The following is a 17,893-nucleotide window of genomic DNA, read 5'->3' on the forward strand; positions in this document are numbered from 1 at the left end:
GGTTTGTGTTGCTGGGGTGATGCAACTTCCCATTAACTGGGATAAGGGTTTTACCATGGATTGCTCTGCACTTCAGCTGTGATGTGTGAGGCTCTGTGGGAGCAAAACAGTTGCTTTCCATGGAAGTAAAAGGATGTCTCTGAAATGCTTCAGACACTTCTCAGTATGGAAAATTTCACTATTACTTGCAGGAGCAGAGCCTTTACAAGTCTGGAAACAACCTGGTTTTCTTCTGTGTACTGAAGGGCTTTCCAGGAACTTTTCTTTGCTGCCCTTCCCCTTTCTGCAGGTGTGACCCAAGGCAATGGCAAGGGGTAGGGTTAAGGGAAATCACGGATGTTCTTGCCCCTCTGCCAGGCAGCTGCCCTCTCCACAGGAGAAAGGAGAGGGCTAATCCAGAGGTTTCAGCTGTGTGCCATTTTGGAGCCAAAGCTGCACGAAAGCTCTGGAACTGCAGAAGCAGCCACTGTGGCAAGGCCCAGGGGGAGACCTTCCCAGTGGGTGGTAAATACAGCTGATGATGACAGCCAGGGCTTTGCCTTTTAGAAAATTAATATCTCTGAGTGGGCAGCAGAAAACAGTGAGACTTTTCCTGCTAAAGTCTTTATTTTCTTCTTGGCATGGGCTCTGAAGGGTCTGGAAATGCCAAGGATTCCCTTCTGCTGCCTGTTAAGTTTCCCTGGGACTGCTGTTGGGTTGGATAGAAAGCTGGTGAGGCTGAAGATTGGCTGCTGCTAGCAAATATCAGTGAGGCAGTGCCACAGAAGGTTGGATTAAGTGCTGGGAAAAAGAGAGAGGGTGAAATTGCAGCCTCTGAGTGAAATGAGTCTCTCTGAACAGAATCCCTGACAGTGAGGGGTATAGCAGCAGACTAACGGGGTCTGGGTGAGAGGGTGTTTTGAAGGAGCAGCTTTAGCAGAGAGGAGGAAAACAGCCTTAACAGGGAAACACACACAGACTGTATGAAAGAACTCCCTGTTTTCACTTTGCTATATTTCCCCCCTTGTCTTTAGAAACCCAGGGCAGTGAAGGAAGGAACCTGGGCAGTGCTAACACAGAAGGGAGAAGGAAGTCAGTTTAGCTAGCCATGTTTGTGCAGCTTTAAGGTACAAAGCAGAGGTCTGCCAAAATGACCTCTGACTCTTTCAGGTTGCTGTCAGCACTGGCAGCTCTCACACGCTCAGCCCCTGCCGTGGACTGGGACTGGAGCTGGGGGTGTTGCCCCTCCCAGCTCACACCCCAGCCCTGCCCAGGCATGTCTGGGCTGCAGAAGGTTGCTGGGGCAGGTCCTGGCTCCTGCACCAGGCACCTGTGGCAGAGCAAGCTGCAGAGGAGAGATGAGATATGGGATTCCTTGAGCTGCTCTGGAATAAGTGTCAGGGGTTGGGTGTTGGGGAGAGGAGAGGATAGAACAGGGGGATTATATGCACATGATGCTAAATGCATCTGATGTCAAAGGGGAATTGTAACTGGGGTTTTTGCTGTCTGTCACATCTCATCCTTCCTCTGGTAGGAGGGGCTCATGGCCTCCCCTTGTGCCAGGAGGGCAGAAAGGTGGTTATTATGGATATGAGACTGGGGAATTTGTGGGCTTCTCTTTACCTTCTGTGGCTGATTCAGGAGGGATTCAAGGCTGCTGTTGGCAGGTTTGGATCCCTTCAGGAAGAGTCAGGCACCTTGCAGAAATAAGCACAGGGGATATGTATTCTATATTGTGTGGCATGAACATAAGCACTGTTCTGCTGTAGGCAAAGGAGTCACCTCAATCCTGTCCTGTCATCTTCATCTAAAGAACCAGCTTAAAAATGGAGTGTGACAAATGAGGTACCCCAGTACAACCTCCTCAGCTTCCCTTGAGCAGCACTGGAAGGCCCTTAAAACAATCTCTCAAGGTGGCCACTGGTTGTCTTTGCTTTCAGAGGCTTATGAGGGGTGCACGGTTTGAGAAGCTGCACAGCTGGGTGCCTCTGTGTGGGAAATAAAGCTGGGGAAAGCAAAGCTGTGAGCAGCCCCCTTGCTCCTAGTTCTTGTACCACAGAGAAGTTTGTTGTCATATATTTTAAAGATCCTATTCTATGTTGCTCTTTCTACCCCTGTTCAGGAGGCACCAATGTGTTGACAAAGGCAGGATATGTGAGTGGCCCTTCTGCCCCCTGAGACGAGCTGTCATGGGATGTGGTGTGGGGAAGTGCACAGTGCATGGTCAGGTGGGTGAACAAAGTTGTCCATGGCCTCTAAGTGAATATTGAAAAGAGAATGAAGCAAATCCAATGGGTTTTTCCAGTTATTTTCTTTTCTCTGGCATTCCACCCCATCAGGCAGGTGAGCAGGGCATCTCTGTTGGTATGTCAGGACAGAGGGATGAGCTGGGGCAGTAAGAGACAATTCTGTCATGCAGATCAGTACAGTTATATAAAAAGTGTGCTCTAATAGAAAATAAGGCAAAAGAGAGGTTGGTGAAAGAAGCAGAGGCCTTAGAGCTAAGAAGAAGCGAGTGTGTGTGTGAACACTCTGAGAAGCATCTCCAAATTATCATTGGGAGAAAACAGCTCCATCAGAGGGGAAAAGGCAGAGATAGTGGGTGGGTATGGAAGGCTAAGGACAGATATCTGGCAACTGGGGAAGGTTTTCAGAAAGCACAGTGCAGAGCACTCTGCTGACACCAAGTGCCTGTGACCCCTGCTGGTGTAAGCACAGCTTGAGAAAGCATCTGCTAAAGAAACCAGGGGCCAGTGGAGGAAAGATGCTCTTGAGGAGGCATTTCCCGCTGGAGGTCCTGATTTGGGATGGACTGGAGATGCAGCTGGCTGAGAGCTTTTCCAGCAGATCCCTCTCTGCCACCTGGATGCACAACATTCAGTGTTGGGAAAGCAAGAAATGACATAAGGCAGGCATGATAGAAAGGGCATAAAGAGAATTTGGAAATGGGAACATCCCTCCAGCTTCTTGGAAAGACAACACTCGCCTGCATTGTGAAACTTGTGAGGTTTTGGGCTCTGTTTGTGATCTTATTGTGTGTTAAGGATGCTGTTGGGTTTGTAAAGCTGCTGGAGTGTGATGGGCAGCAAGCTAATCCCGGGACGGGTGTCCCGGGATCAATGCTCCCGGGCAAAGTGAGTTCCCAGCCCCCAGAAGCTGCCCCTGCCTGCAGGCCGGGGGAATCTGAGGTCACTCGGGTGGGCAGATGCCCATCGGGTTGCCAAGTGCAGTTTCTTGCTGCCATCTAGTGACGCTCATGGGTACCTAAAAATGTCAAAACCCGCCGGGTTCCAGTGCCTGGCTGCGAGCGGAGCCGCTGAACTGGCAGAGACACGCAGGGAAACGATCCTGAGCCACCGAGGTGTCTGCAGTCTGCACCTCCTGCAAAACAACCCTGGGAAACTCCGGCACGCCAAGACAGGTTTTCGGTTGGGTTATTAGTCAAGAAACCTGTTTGTTATTGTATAAGGTTTCTCCCCGATTTGAGACAAAATTAAAGCTAGGATTTTTCCTCCACGGTATTGTGGCTTGGCGTTGGAGCAGGCTGGCTTTGCCTGGCTGTGCTCATTCCTTGTGACAGTGTCCTGGTGATGCCCCTGACAGGGCAATGAGCCCCTGAGATAAACTTGGCTGATGAATCTGGAGTGATCTCAATAAAAAAGGGGAGAAAATTTTATTTATTTTTATTTATTTTTATGCTTGTGAATGCTTCATGCTCCCCTCATAATGATGGCTCACGACCCATAATATTTTTTTCCCATGGAGAAGTATAAGGCAGACCTAGATAAGCAGACAAATATGGCATTAATGGATTGTTTAAATGGTTTATTGGGATCACATAAATCTTGACCCTCCCAGCTCTATAAAATTAATAGGATCACAATTAATCTTAACTTATTACTGGACTTTCTAGAGATTACAAGTGGAAATCTGTGCATTTTCTACAGAAATTAAAGAAGCTTCTATATATTCTGATTAGGGCAAAATTTCACTATAAAACTTGAGTCCTTTTACTGCTTCAAAATAAAAACATGATGAAGATAATATTGTTACCTTGCAAACATTTTTAGAAAGCTTCCTGGAGCGTCTTTGTGTGTGCTGCTGCTGTGGCCTGTTCATCCCAGTATATTATGTTACAGGTACTCAAACCTTTCTCCTGTGTCTCTGAATATCCTTGACAAGAACCACCTTTGTTGTCACCTAGCAGGCTTCTTCCCTCCACCCTCAAACAGCATCTTGCAAGATCTGTGATGGGAACAGCATATTACACAATGACTTTTCCTTATATCCTCTTTTTCTGTGCCTTCCTCCCAGCCTGAAGCTTTGCAGGAAGGCCCACTTAAAAGCCTTCAGCTGCTGAAAGCAGGATGCCTAGCAGTACTGCAGGTGTCTCATTTCCATTCCTTGAGTCCTTTTTGTTCCCTGGCATCTCAGGGAGCAGTGGTGCCAACAGTGATAAATCATTGCTGCTGCTGGTGTCTTTGGGGGCAGCCGTAGTAATTACTTGGAGTGACCCTTGCTTTCAGCCATCAGAAAAAACCTTGCCATCATCCCAGAAGAGCTTAAATCCTTGATAAGATGCAAAGTGCTGGCACCAAGGGCAGTGCATGTAGCCAAACAGGAATATAACACTCCAGCTACTGCTCTCCAACCAGTGTATTTTTAAAACAAGGTTAATGATCCCTTGTTAAAAAGGGAACAAATGTGTAATGGCCTTTAAAATGTGGTGACTGTTTATCCATCTATAATGTTTTAAAGACTGTTACAAGGGGATTAGGGATGACAGTCCCCTTCATTGGAGTCAGAAGGCTTGTTTGGACACAGGAAGGTGATGTGTGTGTGACCCCAGAGGAGCTGACAGTGCACCAAGGTGGTGATGTGAGAGGTGAACTGGGGCTGCTGGTGGGTCAGACAGCCTCATGAGGGGATGGTGGTGAAGTACTTCCCTGCTCTGAAGGTGAATCTATCTTTGCCATGATAGGTTTGCTATACTTTTTGATCACTGGGGAGGTACAAAATTGGACAGAGGTAAAGTCAAAAAGCTCCTGGAGGAGTACAAAGGAGACTAAGGTGGTGAAAGGTACACAAAAAGCAGAGCAGTGACTTTCACAAGGTGAGACATAGGCCATTTCCACACCTGCCACATGCAGACAGGCCCAACTTTCCCTTCCTGGGCACGTACCATGGCACTGCATAACTAATGAGGTCCATCTGGGTTTGATGAGCCCCTGTTTTGCCCCAGTTTGTCCCCAGTAAGAAGCAGGAGAGATGTACCTGTTTTGGGCTTGTGGCTGAGGAGGCTGCAGCGTGGGGGCAGCAGCTTTGCTGCTGGGCACAGCCAGCTCCTGCTGGCCACTGCATCCCTCCTTTGCTGCTCCCATCAGGAGGCCAGCTTGATGAAACAGCTGGCCACACTATATCTGGGCTTTAATTCTGGAGCAGAGTAGAACTTTGGGTGATATAGGATAGGTGTGTCCTCTGCAGCAGTGGAGATGCCATTGGTCACACTTGCTGACCAAGAGTCACTACTCAGGAAGGATTTTGCACATTTTCTTGTCCCACTGAGACCATCTGGAGGAATTTAGCCCACAACTACCAAACCCTGGGCATGTAGTACCCAAAAGGTTTAATAATGGCAGCTATGAGTGGAAGAGACTCCTGTGGAGCATTATCCACCATACATGGTGTATGTCCAGACTGGAAACCAGACCCAGTTTGTAACTAGGAGTGTTACTCTTAGAACAGCTTTCCTGGGGAAATCTGTCATTTTAAGCTGCCAAATTAAGATGCCATGTGTTTCCCAAAGTCATGGTGTAACAAAGCCATGAGTAATTGGGCTCAGGGCTTATCAAGAACAGCAGAATATACCCCAAATTTATTAGATGATCGTTCTTAAGACTCTTATGTTGCTGATGTCCAATCCTAATGTTTGCAATATCTTCCTTACATTTCCAGAGCTGTTCTATGTTACTTTTTATCTTTTGCTAGTATAAGGATAGGGGAGCAGAATCTAGCAGAGGTCACACTTGAGGCCCTCTATCCTCTCTTATCCTCTATCCAGTATATCTGAGGATGAAGAAATGACCAGCTGGCTTCAATGAACCAACTCAGAAGCTGAGTCCAGTGAAGTAACATTTGAGGAAGAGGAAAAAGAGAATTATTATATTATATACAAAATCGCATTCACAGCCTTTCCTCATGGCAAACCTTCAGATCAGCTTCACAGCCAGCTGCACCAGAGGACCAAAGTTGGGATCTCAAAACTCCTTGTAAAACTAAAGAAAAACATCTGAGAAAGTGTTTTGCTTTACTTGCATGGCAGGCAGAAAACTGTACGTGTCTTTTGGAATTTGGATAAACACGTGTAAGCACATGGGTAAACTATAATCCTCTGATATTGTTTGAATTAAATAGATGGATTTAAAAAATTGGCCTGGCTTTGTCTTGAAAGGATGCCAGAAGATATAAGTTAGACAAGAAACCTAAGTGAGATTGCTGAAGTATATGTATCAAACCTAAAGCCCCCAGGCTGAGTGTCGGATGCTAAAGCAGGAAAAATCACAGGCTTAAAGTTTCAGCCATCATTTCTTATCAGTCATTTGGGCTGGAACTCCTCAAGCAAAGAGTTTGATTTAAAAGTATGTAATTTTTTGTTGTGCTCAGCCACAGGGGTTTAACTGAGGGCAGCCTTCCCCAGAGGAGGAGATATGCAAGGGCCTCTAGTGGTGGATGCGTGCAGAAATAAAACAGATGTGATCACCTCGGTTTGTAACATTGGAATCTATTCATTCCCAGCTGGAGCATTCCTTGGGTAAGAAGAGCAGCTAGAGGATCACTGCATCCACATAGATTCCCTTTTCTGTTAGATTTGGTGGCAAGAGACTGTCTTCCATTTCTTCACTGGGTCATGATGCTTTGCAGATGTTTTAAAAAGTGAGTGCTTCTATCTGGACAATAATGTCCAATTAAAACCCCTTCACTGCGGTTTTCTGCACCTGAAGGCATGCTTGCTTTCATACAAATGAGAATGATTTTGGCCTTTGCTTGCAGCGCCCTTGAGGTGGAAAGTAATGGTGGTTTGCCATCAGGTTTGTCCAGTAGTCCTTGTGGTAGGTAACAAGGGACAAATTCCTGACACTGCAATCCTAATCAGTCCTACTCAACAGCGTTATCTCAGGTCCCTGTCTGTCCCAATGGAGCTGCATTTCTGGGCTCTGTCAAACAGTGTCTGAGCTGGGTGATTGAAAAGGGAGCTGGCCTTGTACACAGAAATTTTTTGACAAGCCTAAGTTTTAACTTTGCGTGGATTAAAAATGTTTCGGAATTTAGCGTTTGTTTTGGTAACCCATAGAGACAGAGATCACTCATTTCCTGAACCTCTGCCAAGCCGTGTATGCCTGCAGAAGCAACTGGGACACTGCTGTAAGTGGCCAGAGTGCCAATCACCATGGTCCTAGCTCTTCAGCAGCTGTGGTGGCAGAGGGGCTCTGTGGTGGTGGCTTGGTACAACATCTGGGGGAGTGAAAGTGCCAGGTCTGCATCCAGAGCAAAAATTCTTCTTTCAGCCTTGGTACAATTCAGCTGTGCCTTGTGGGACCTGGAAAATGCAGAGGTAGCCCTGAGTGTTGTGGAATTGATCTGCAATGGGTTTTGGCCCAAGTTCACTAGAGGTTTGCTGTATTAGTTTATTTAGGTTTGTCTGTGTCCTACTCAGAATGGCTTTCCTACAGTTTGATTTGATGTCTGCAGGATCCACCCAAGCAGGCAGTTGGTTGATCAAATGTCTGTATTCCAAGACTCCCTGTTTTGCTGAGGTAGTAACAGCCCTCTCAAACATATTCCCATTTAAACCTTAGTTTACTTTTTCGTATTATAGCTAAGTATTGTGTGTATTACTATTAAATATATAAATATTCACAGTGACTTAGGTTTACTTATAATTATTTATTAGTAAGATACTTGTTAAATGCTGCGTTCAGGTTTGTCTTGGCACACATGGGCACATTTTTTGTTCAAAAGTATTTTCAATATAAGTTTTACTTTTAATTGAAGATCAATTGAATGAGAGTCCTGAGAAGTTCCAGCTGTTCTGTATCTGTTGCAGTGGATGTTGTCACAGATCTGGTCTCTGGCTGCAATGAAACCTGCCTCATGAAACCAGACTTCCCTTCTTCTCTGTATTCTGACCCAGCATTCTTGCCTGCTAGGATGTTCAATGGCCATTTAGTCTCTCTGTTCAGCTGAATTTGACTGTAGTCATCTACTGGGGACAAAAAGAGTCTCATCACAGCCTTTACTGATGTTGATGTCTTCAGTTCAAGATGCCTACAGCACAGACACTTGTGTTTAGTCAGGTTAATCCTATTCCTGTTGTTTTACCTGATTTTTCCCCTCCCTAATGTGGTACTGCAGGACATCTGTTTCTTGTCTTCAGTATGTGGAACAGATTCCCTTGGATAAAACACTTAATTCTTAAACCCCTCCCACTTATCTCAGCCCTCTCTCCTCTGAATAAATTGGCATTGTTCAAACTAATTTTTCTCATAAAGTAATCCCTTCGAGACCTGATTGTTTCTGTGTCTCTCTAAATGTTTTACTATTGGACCTTGTCTTCCTCACATTGTGATGCCCAAAACTGGAGACCATATTCCAGCTGATGCCCTACTCATCATCCTGAGCAGAAGACACAAATTGCTATGTATAGGAGCAGCAAATTTTCTTTCCATTTCCTCTGCAGCTTTCTAATACTGGTCTTTTCAGATCAGTCTCTGTTTTTCAGAAAGCTATCAGTGCTCTGTCATGTGGTCATTCCTCAAAACTCTGAAGCTTCAGTATGTCTGGCTTTCACGTGTGTTAAATCACTGTCCATCCCTCTGTTCTGCCTGTTCCTGGCTGTGCAGGCTAACACACACTCTAGGAAAATGCTGAAGTGTCTAAAGCCTGTAAATGCTGGAGGAACAGGCTGAAGTAGCTGCTGCTTCCCTCCCAGCCAGATCACACCTGGGCTTTCCCTCACCTCATTCCTAACAAAATCTTCTTGGTCTGAAGTCTGGAGCAGTCTGGGATCAGGTCCATCTTAGAAATATTTTTCCATCTGCACGTTATAATCACTAATGGAGATCCTTTAACAGGAGAGGGCAGCTACTAAGAAGGCATTTTCTGGGTTTTTTTGAGATCTTTTGAGTGGCTTCCTTGTTTTTTTAAAAAATATCCCCTTTCATTTTATTTCTATGTAACCTCAGTCAGTGATTCCTCAGGAATAATTTATTTCCCTATCTTTTCAAAGGCTTCAAAGTTAGACTTTTTTTGATGTGGGTTAGAACAATTTTTGTAGGACACTCATAGAATTTTTCATTGACTGATATAACTTATTTATCTGCAGAATATGTATTTTCTGATATTTTTTAACTGAATACTTGGTAGAGTTAAGAACTTTTAAAGGAGTCCAGGTTTATTTGGTTTTACTGTAACCTGATGAGTTTCTTCCACTGGATGGAGTGTGAGAGAAACATCTTGGTGAGACACCTTGGTGCATAAAAAACAGAGCATCACTTTCAACTTCCCTGTTGATTCTAGCTCAGACTTTATAATATTGAAAATATCGGAGCAGTGTCTGTTTTAAAATTTGACTCTGCACGGGATGAAAGGGTGGAGATAAACCAGAGTTAGAAAGACATTTGAGTGTAAGCAACCATGAAACAACAGAATTGCTGTTCTGAGGAAAGAAAGGAATGAAAGGAGCAGAAAAAGAGTAATGAACTTCAAAAAGCAGACATCAACAAGCCTGGGAAACAGGTAAATGTGTGTCTTGTGGGAAGATAATCCTAAAGATAAATGAACTGTCAGTTTCTGAAGCTGCTGTTAACAAAAGCAGAATGGTAAGCTATCCTGATGTGAAAGAAAGAGGAAACCGAGCAGGAGAGCAGCATCCAACTGCACCAGGAGCCAAGACCTGGAAATCAAAGGGGTTGTGTGATAGGTAGAAATGGGGACTCATAGCTAACAGTGACTGCGACAGAGCAGCATAAAACTGCTGGGGTGTATTACGGAAAAAAATCACATGTGAAGCCAATTAGGGAAAAAATCCAAACTGCTGCCTTTCTATAAATAGGCAAAGGAAAATACACATATTTAATTTAATGAAAAGAAGTACAAATAGCAGATGAGGCATCAGAGCTGGGAAATCCAGCATTTCCTTCACTTTATTTGCACGACCCTGTTGGTGGCAGGCAGAGTGGTGTGGCACGGCTGCACAGCGAGGTCGGGAAAGTACAGGCTGCACGTCGGATGTAAAAATTAGAAAACTCTTATGTTTTCTAACCAAATGACTCCTGCCACGTTTATGGTCTGTTTTATGGCTCTTATCATGAGGCATTTTCAAGGAGTGAGAGCACATTTCCTCTATCTCCTGCAGGAAGGAGCTCATTATTCCTTATTAATTAGGTCTTCAGTCACTAATCTGTTATGTACCTTTCCAGCAACTGTTTACAGAAAAGTGTTGTAGGATCTAATTGATGGAGGATAATTAGCTCCTCCCTAATTAGAGTGAAGTGTGCTTCTTTTCACTCTGTGGATGATCGCTTATGAATGAAAGGCCACAAATGGAAAGCTCAAGATGTGCAATGTGTCAGGAACTAATTTGCTTAAACTATTTCTGAAAGCTTATCCAATTAATACCCAAATAGTAGGCTTATACATGAGTGTGTGCAACTGACTTCAGTTGTAGGCAGGCATGTGGTTGCCACAGAGCTGAGCATTAATGTCATGCTCAGTTACCATACGCTGCGCAGGCACCAGGAGCAGCAGGTCTGCAAGCATCAGTACAGAGGATACAGCATGTGGAAATAAAGGAAAACCTTCTGGAAGTTTTATCTGCAGCTTCATCATCTCACATCATTTTCTCAGCTCTGAAAAAGAAGGAATTGCAGCCTAGTGGTTGCTAAATTTTGGGGTGTCCTTTTGGTGTTTGTTTGTTTGTTGTTGTTTGTGTTGTTTTTGGGGCTTTTTTTGGTTGTTTTTGTTTTGTTTTGTTTTGATGGCTAGCCTGTGAAACCTGCAGAGGTGTCTTATTGCCAGTGTACAGATATTCAGTGTCCTTTGGAAGCCAGATGCTTATAGTCCATTTGGCACCAAAATGGCTAGCTATTTTCCAAAAAAGGTCTCTAAAAAGACTCTAGATTATTCTTTCTGTAACAGAGCTATTGGTTATTGTCACAAATGGTCTCTGTTACAACATTTTTACCTCTTCCCAAAATGTGACTGCTTTTGCCTGTGGTCTCCTGGCTACAAAAAGAAAACTGGAGATTGGCTGATGGTCACTGTGAAGTACAAGTGCTGAGGCTTGGTGTGCGTGCTGATGTATCAGAAAACCTGTAAGAGAAGATGTGGAATTTATATAATTAAAATGTGGAAAATTTATAATTATGTAATGTTACAAATGCCAATCAGATATTCCAATTTTAAATAATAATTTGGTTTATTAATAACAAATCAAATTACAGAATTTTGATAACCCACCAACAGTGGAGAAACTTGACAGAGCTTTCCCGGGAAATGTCAAGGGTGAACCGTGAGATACAGGGTCTGGCAGCCTGCTATCTCCCCCAACGGTTCACAAATCAGCCCGGTTCGGGGCTTGGTTTTTATACACTTTATTCTGCCCTCGGCAATATTTCCCCACATTTCCCATTGTTTCCCCACTAACTAAACAAAATTCGGGAGGCTCCCCAACCAAGCAGAAAAGAGTTCTTTTTCCCAGTTCAAATGTTAATGTCCAATTTCAATAGATCCTTATAGTTGACGAGTGGTCGAGATATCGAAGAGGTGTCTTGATGGTCTGTGAAGGTGGCACCCAAGGTGTGAGTTGCTGGTGCCAGCTTATCTCCGGGGTCCCCTCCCTGGTGCTTGGGCAGCTGCGGGCTTTCCCGGAAAATCCCTTTGTTCTCTTATGAATGGAGGCACGGCTGTCTCAGGGCTGTCAGTTTCGCTGTCTGCTGCAAAATCTCTTAAAACATAAACTTCTACCTGATATCACTTTATACAACTTTATAAATTTCTAATTTATCATAAGAACATGAATTAACCATCTATGTTTATAACATGTAACAATCAAATGGTAATTTATATGTTTAAGATGTGGATTCACAGCACAGCCTGAATGCAGACATAGGTTTATAGGGAAATATGGTTCTTTCTGGATTAAAATGATGTTTGGTGTTTGGCAGGAGCCCACTAAAGGTAATAGAAACTACCTCCTTGAACTTCCCTGTATTTTATCTGAGATGACACAGTTAGAAATACCAAGGGAGAACAAGTAGGCCTCCTTTCCTAGTTAAGAAAGTGTCTTGAAATGTGTCCCTTAAGGATTTGAAACCCTGGAAAACAACAACACAAATCCCATAAACTTTTTCTCCCCAAGAGATTTAAATCAGTTTAATGATTTGGGAAGTTATGTTCTGCTGCATTGCTGCCAATCTAACGTATTGAGTGAGACATGAGCTGGGGAGTCAGAGGGGACATGGATGAGGTTAGGATTACCTGCAAATTTCTCATGTTCCCTGAGACTGGAGAATTGCTTCAGTTCCCTGGAAGCCTAATACTGTTAATCAGTGAAGAAAGATTTCACTGTTTCATTACTTGCTGCAGCTGAAACTCAAGGAAATTACTTGGGTCTCATTATCAGATAAAGTTAAGATTCCAGTATAAAAGAAAATTCTTTTTCACACTCAGGTCGAGAGTAATTTATTTTTTTTGTAGCTCAGATTTTAAAAATAGAGAACCCGTAGAGGAGAATACGATAGAACTGCACAAAATCTGGATACCACAGATCTGCTTTGATACAATAACAGTTTCCAGCCTCTCTTTTATCTTCATAACCGCTCCTAGGTATGGTGGGAAGAGATTAGAATGGCAAACTGAGCAGTGTATCCATCCACCGTGAGGTGCTTGCCCCACTCTATTATTTTGTGGAGGCTGGAGCTGTAAAAGGGGCTGTTGCCATCCTTGGGAGCTGGTGCTAGCCAGTGTACCTCGGAGATGGAACAATGCTCAGCAGACAGAGGGTGTAACCTTGCAAATCCATGCAGGGAAGCAAGGTCAGACTCTGTGTCTGGTCTGATCCTCACTTTTCCCTCATGGGGAGTGACCCCACAGGCCTTCCTTGAGGCAGGGTATTTCCTTTGGCATCACTGGCACCATGCTTGGGCCAGCACCCTGGGCCCCTCTGTTCTGTGTGCTGCCTGCTGCCACATTGAAAGGGATGCCTGGGACAGCCTGCTCACTGCCACTGTCAGCCAGCCGGCCCTCAGGCACCCTCCTACCTTGTCTGATAACAGATGTGTGCTCCCAGCAGAGCTCATGTGGGTCTGGGTCTCTGAGTGGCTTTTGAGTGGGATTGGTGGCATGTCTGTGTGTTTTACTGCTGCAGAAACTGGGTCTGTGACACTGTAAATCCTAAGAAAACTCCTTGCTGTTAGACCTCTGGGCATTTTCTCCTGGGAAATCTTGCTGTAATGAAAGCTGAGCTGAAGGGCTTGGTTACGTCCTAGGCAATGGCCAGTTTCCAGAGGGGTTTGGTGCCAAAGTTCAGATGTTTTTATTTTCCTTGAAAAACACAGTGCTGACTAGCTTAGGCTAGTTACAAGATGCGAACTTACAGAAACAGGATATGCCAGCAGGGATGACAGCATGAATGTCCCCTTCTCTCTTGTGTCATTAGAAAGAGATGCAGCTGCCAGCTCAGGTGCCTTAATCCACAGCAGAACTGAAACAAAGGAGAAGCCCAGACAAGTTCTTGTTTTCCTTCTAAATAACTTGGTAAGTACTTGGCAAAACCTCTGGGAGTCTCAGTGGTGAAATGCAAAACCTTCCTGTCCCCTTGGGTCCCCAGCCACGTCTGAACAAGGATATGTGACTTTCTGAAGGGAGCTGACAGGCTAACTGGGGGGTGCCGTAACCTTCCCCTGCTGCTCCTTACCAATGTCCATCTTTTCCCCCCAACCCAGGAGTGTAGAGAGCCTTGCTTTACAGCCCAGAGGAAGTCTGGAGTGTCAGTGTTGATTAAAAGGGGCAGAGCAGTCTTCCTTGGCAGAAGTCTTGAGGGCTGGTGTAGCTCCAAGCCCAAAATCAGTCTTTAAGCTAACGAAAACTTTTTGGGTGTGCATTATATTTGCTAGAGGACGTTTTGCTTTCTCCTGTTCAGTGACCAAAATTGGTGTGCTTTTTCTACGTCAGCTAAATATGACATAATGACCAAAGCTAAAAGTTAAAGTTATTCCATGGAGGAGAAAAGGCTGATGGAGAACTCAGTTGTCTCTGAAGTCACGTGGTCCCTCCCATGTACAAGGTTGTGTTACCCTGGGCTCATTAGCAGTCAAACACTAGAAGACTGCCTCTTTATTCAAAATCCCCATTGCCTATCACTTGCCCCCTAGCTCAAAAACCCCACTGCATCTCTCCTACAGGCTGTGTACTGTGGCACACTGATGAAGGGCCTTTCTCCTTCTCCACTTGGATCAGCTTCTTTCCAACTCTCTCTGTCATCCTGGCTCTCTGAAACCAGGCTCAGCCCTATAATTTTTAACTGAGAGACCTTTGATTTCTAAGGCACCTTATTTGCCTTAGGAGAGTAGGATGCTCAGCTTTCCATTTCAGTCACCTCTCTGTAGGGAGCTAGAATTAGCACTTTGTACAAAACTGAAAGGATAGTGTCAGCTGTGATAGTGATATGAGTCAAATAGATCTTAGTTGTTATCCTAGTTGTTAGCTCGTAGCCAAGGTGAACAGCTCTGGCTGTAGAAATCGTGTGTGCACATTTGGATACGTGGTTCATTTTCAGGCTTCTTTTTCTGAGTGGGAAGGAGGTCTGAAATGCCACCCCACAGCTATGACTCAGAGAACATAACTCTTGCAGTCGTGTACCCTCTGCCTTTTCAGGTGCAACATCACTGGCCTCTCCTAATCCGAGGTCTTTCTAATAGGACATGGAAGAAGACTTAAGGAAACTGCAGTAAATTTCAATATCCATGACTTTTCTCCAGCATTGATGTGGGGATGAGGATTGCATCCTATGCTGTGCTCCACAGAGCTTCCCACTCTCCTGAGCCTGAGGACTGCTCACAAGGTGCAGGGAAGCAGGATGAGCAGGCAGGGAAACCAGAACGAGCCAATGCTGAGGCCACCTATAAATGCTCCAGGAGACTTGAGCCTTTGACTCATTGTTGCCCTTAAAAGTGACCTGGTGCACAAGTGAGCAGCAACCCAAGGAAATGAACCACAAAAGCAGCTTTGGAGAGAACAGGATCCCCCTTTCTCTAACACTGACATATAATCAGTTCCTCTCTGAGGCTTTTCTTTATGTATTTCTTTGCTGTACCCGAGGTGCAAATGAAAGGCAAACAATATGGGTCAGGTGTGATGGTCTTGAGTAATGAACAGCTGGGAATAATTACCTGCTTCCAGGAGGAAGGATGATGGATGGAGGTGAGGAGCAGCTGTGTGGCATCTTCAGCTGGCTGCTGTGACAGGAGGGAAATCAGAAATGCCCAGAGAAATTGCTTGGAGGGGCTGTGAGGCTGAGGCAAAACATTAGTGCTAGAAACAGGGTATAGCAACCTGCTGGGGAAGCACTTTCAGGGACATTTCTTACTGTGAGACCCTCATGCTTCCTTCTGGAAAATTTAATATTAGCCTTGGCTTCCATCGAGACATATATTTCCCGAATGGGCTGTGGGAAGCCTCCTCTCCACTCTTTTTAGCCTGGAACTGTGAGCTGAGGTGTTTCAGCGCCTTTCCATGAAGCAGGAGCAGAGAATGTCAAGGAGAAAGGGGCAGCAGGCTGAGGTCAGCCTGAGTGTTCACATGGGAACAAATGTCCTTCTAAAGCTCTGGGATGCTGAGCCTGAGGAGGGAGGAGTGAGTGGAGACAGAGAGCCCCTGCTTTCTGGGATAGCAGAGCCAAACTCATGTCATGGGCTGTGTTACATGGCTGGGACAGTTCCTGTAGAGACCAGCTTCTCCCCATGGCCATTTCCTACAGCTGGGGCTGGGAGATTGCTGTCACCAGAATGCATGAGAATCTCCTACATAGCCAGGAGGCCAGTGAAGAGCCCAGGAAACTGTTCCCCTTAAATAGTTAAACGGCTGCCTCTCGACAAGCACAATGTCACATTGAATTTGAAACAGGGAACTTTTTATATTTTCCCCCCTGATTGTGCTGGCACCTGGCAGATGCCTGTTTACCACAGGCATCCATACACACAGCAATCAAAGGAAATCAGAGGCACGGATTAGCAACAGCTGCAAGTCATTAGTGGCAGCCATGGGAAAGCACAGCCCTGCACCCCGCTTCGAAATAACCAACGTGAGTATTCCAGAGCACAGGGGTTACCGCGGGGCACTCGGCGGGCACCAGGGACAGCAAACAATTGCCTCACTTGTCTCTGGAGATGGCCTCCTCCCTCTCCACAAGACAGCAGTGTGTTATCGATGAATCAATCACACTTTATTGGCCCATTGAACATTAACTCTTTGGGAGGCTGACTTTCCCCGGCTGGGAGTTGTCAGAACTGGAGGATGGGGTCTCCACCTGTACAAAATTTCTAGTTATTCTTTATTTCCTTTGGGCTGATTGCTGGCATCTTTGGCAGTGTCTCAACACAAGTGAGGGCTTGGGATCTCCTAGAGTTAATGCTTATTTTACAGGCAGTTTTATTAGAGCAGATGTAAAGCAAAAGCTGACCAAAAGCCTTATTTGTGTATCTGATTTCTTTATTCAATTCATTTTGAACCAGAATAGAGTCCAAATTTTATTTAAAAACTTAATGTTGATTGAAATTTCCATTGCAGATTTAGGCAGCTTGGGTTTCTATTTTGATCAGTCCCCGGAAAAGCTGATTTTACTTCAAAGCATCTCTGACTCTTGGAGGAGCAGGAAGCCGGTGCCCTATTAATAGAGAGCAGAATCCAGCATGGCTGAGGCGCCGCTGATTCCCCAGCAATCCTGACGTGTGGGGTTGTGTCTGCCCTCCTTTCTCTCGGGCTCAGCATGGCTTTCACCACTGCAGGTGTAGCACCCGAGCTGTGTGGGTGGTGTTTGTGGTCCACAAGGAGGGCCTGCTTGCCTCGGCCCTGCCAGATGGGACCCCATCCCTTGCCTTGCACTTGACCATCTCCAGGAGGAGGTGGAAGCATGTGAAGGAGTTGACAGCAAGAAGATGTACAAATGCTGATATCCAGTACTTCATAATACCCCTTGAGCTTCTGCTTTTTCTCAAGGAGGGTAATAGGAGGAAAAGGAGTGGAAGCTAGGAAATTAGTCACAGAGACTAGAGAAACGGAAAGCTGGGGGGACAGAAAAAGACCTTTCTGGAAAGGCCATGGTCAGCCTGACCCTTGTAGCCCCTGGGTTTCTTTCCAGCCCCCAAACCTTCAGTTACTTTCAGCTTCCCACCTGCATCTCCTACCACAGACATTATTTCTTATCTTCAGTCCAAGCCTCACTAATTACCAGGGTTTGGTCAGACCTAGCTTTCTCCAAATCCCTTCCTCATATGTTCTCTCTGCTGTTACTGGAAAAGTTGAATTTGGTTTCCTCATGGATAACATCTTTTACGTGGTGGCAAAAATGGGATTTAGCCTTGTCTTCCAAGGACTCTTAAGATGGCTCTGCAAACAGTAAGGAACATGCAAAGAGAACATTAAAGGTAACAAAGGGAAGTATAATTTTAAAGTAAAAGAAAAGTGAATAGTTTTAGAAGACAAAGCATTGCAAATACTTGTATCTTCTAGTGCAAAGATGAAACCAAAGAGAGAAGAGGATGAAAGCATGTTAGTTCTGACACTCCCTTAGTCCTGCCGCTGTTTCCATTTGAAAATTATTTTAGGATCACAAAGGTCTACAGAGAGCAAGACAGGT

The 17,893-nt window shown here is 45.0% G+C and overlaps 1 long non-coding RNA gene across 7 annotated transcripts in view; it reads left to right on the forward strand.

Moving 5' to 3' along the window:
- Positions 1-17,893, forward strand: part of LOC134553570 (uncharacterized) — a 140,515-nt gene that overhangs the window by 5,716 nt on the left and 116,906 nt on the right. Inside the window, exon 1 of one of the 7 annotated variants that reach the window (XR_010081105.1) lies at positions 13,656-13,794. The exons of the other annotated variants lie outside the window; for them this stretch is intronic. This is a non-coding gene — a long non-coding RNA (uncharacterized LOC134553570). Of the gene's footprint in view, positions 1-13,655; positions 13,795-17,893 lie in introns of those variants that run through there. 7 annotated transcript variants of the gene reach the window in all.

This window comes from Prinia subflava, chromosome 1, assembly GCF_021018805.1.
Source record: "Prinia subflava isolate CZ2003 ecotype Zambia chromosome 1, Cam_Psub_1.2, whole genome shotgun sequence".
NCBI classification, from domain to species: Eukaryota; Metazoa; Chordata; class Aves; order Passeriformes; family Cisticolidae; genus Prinia; species Prinia subflava.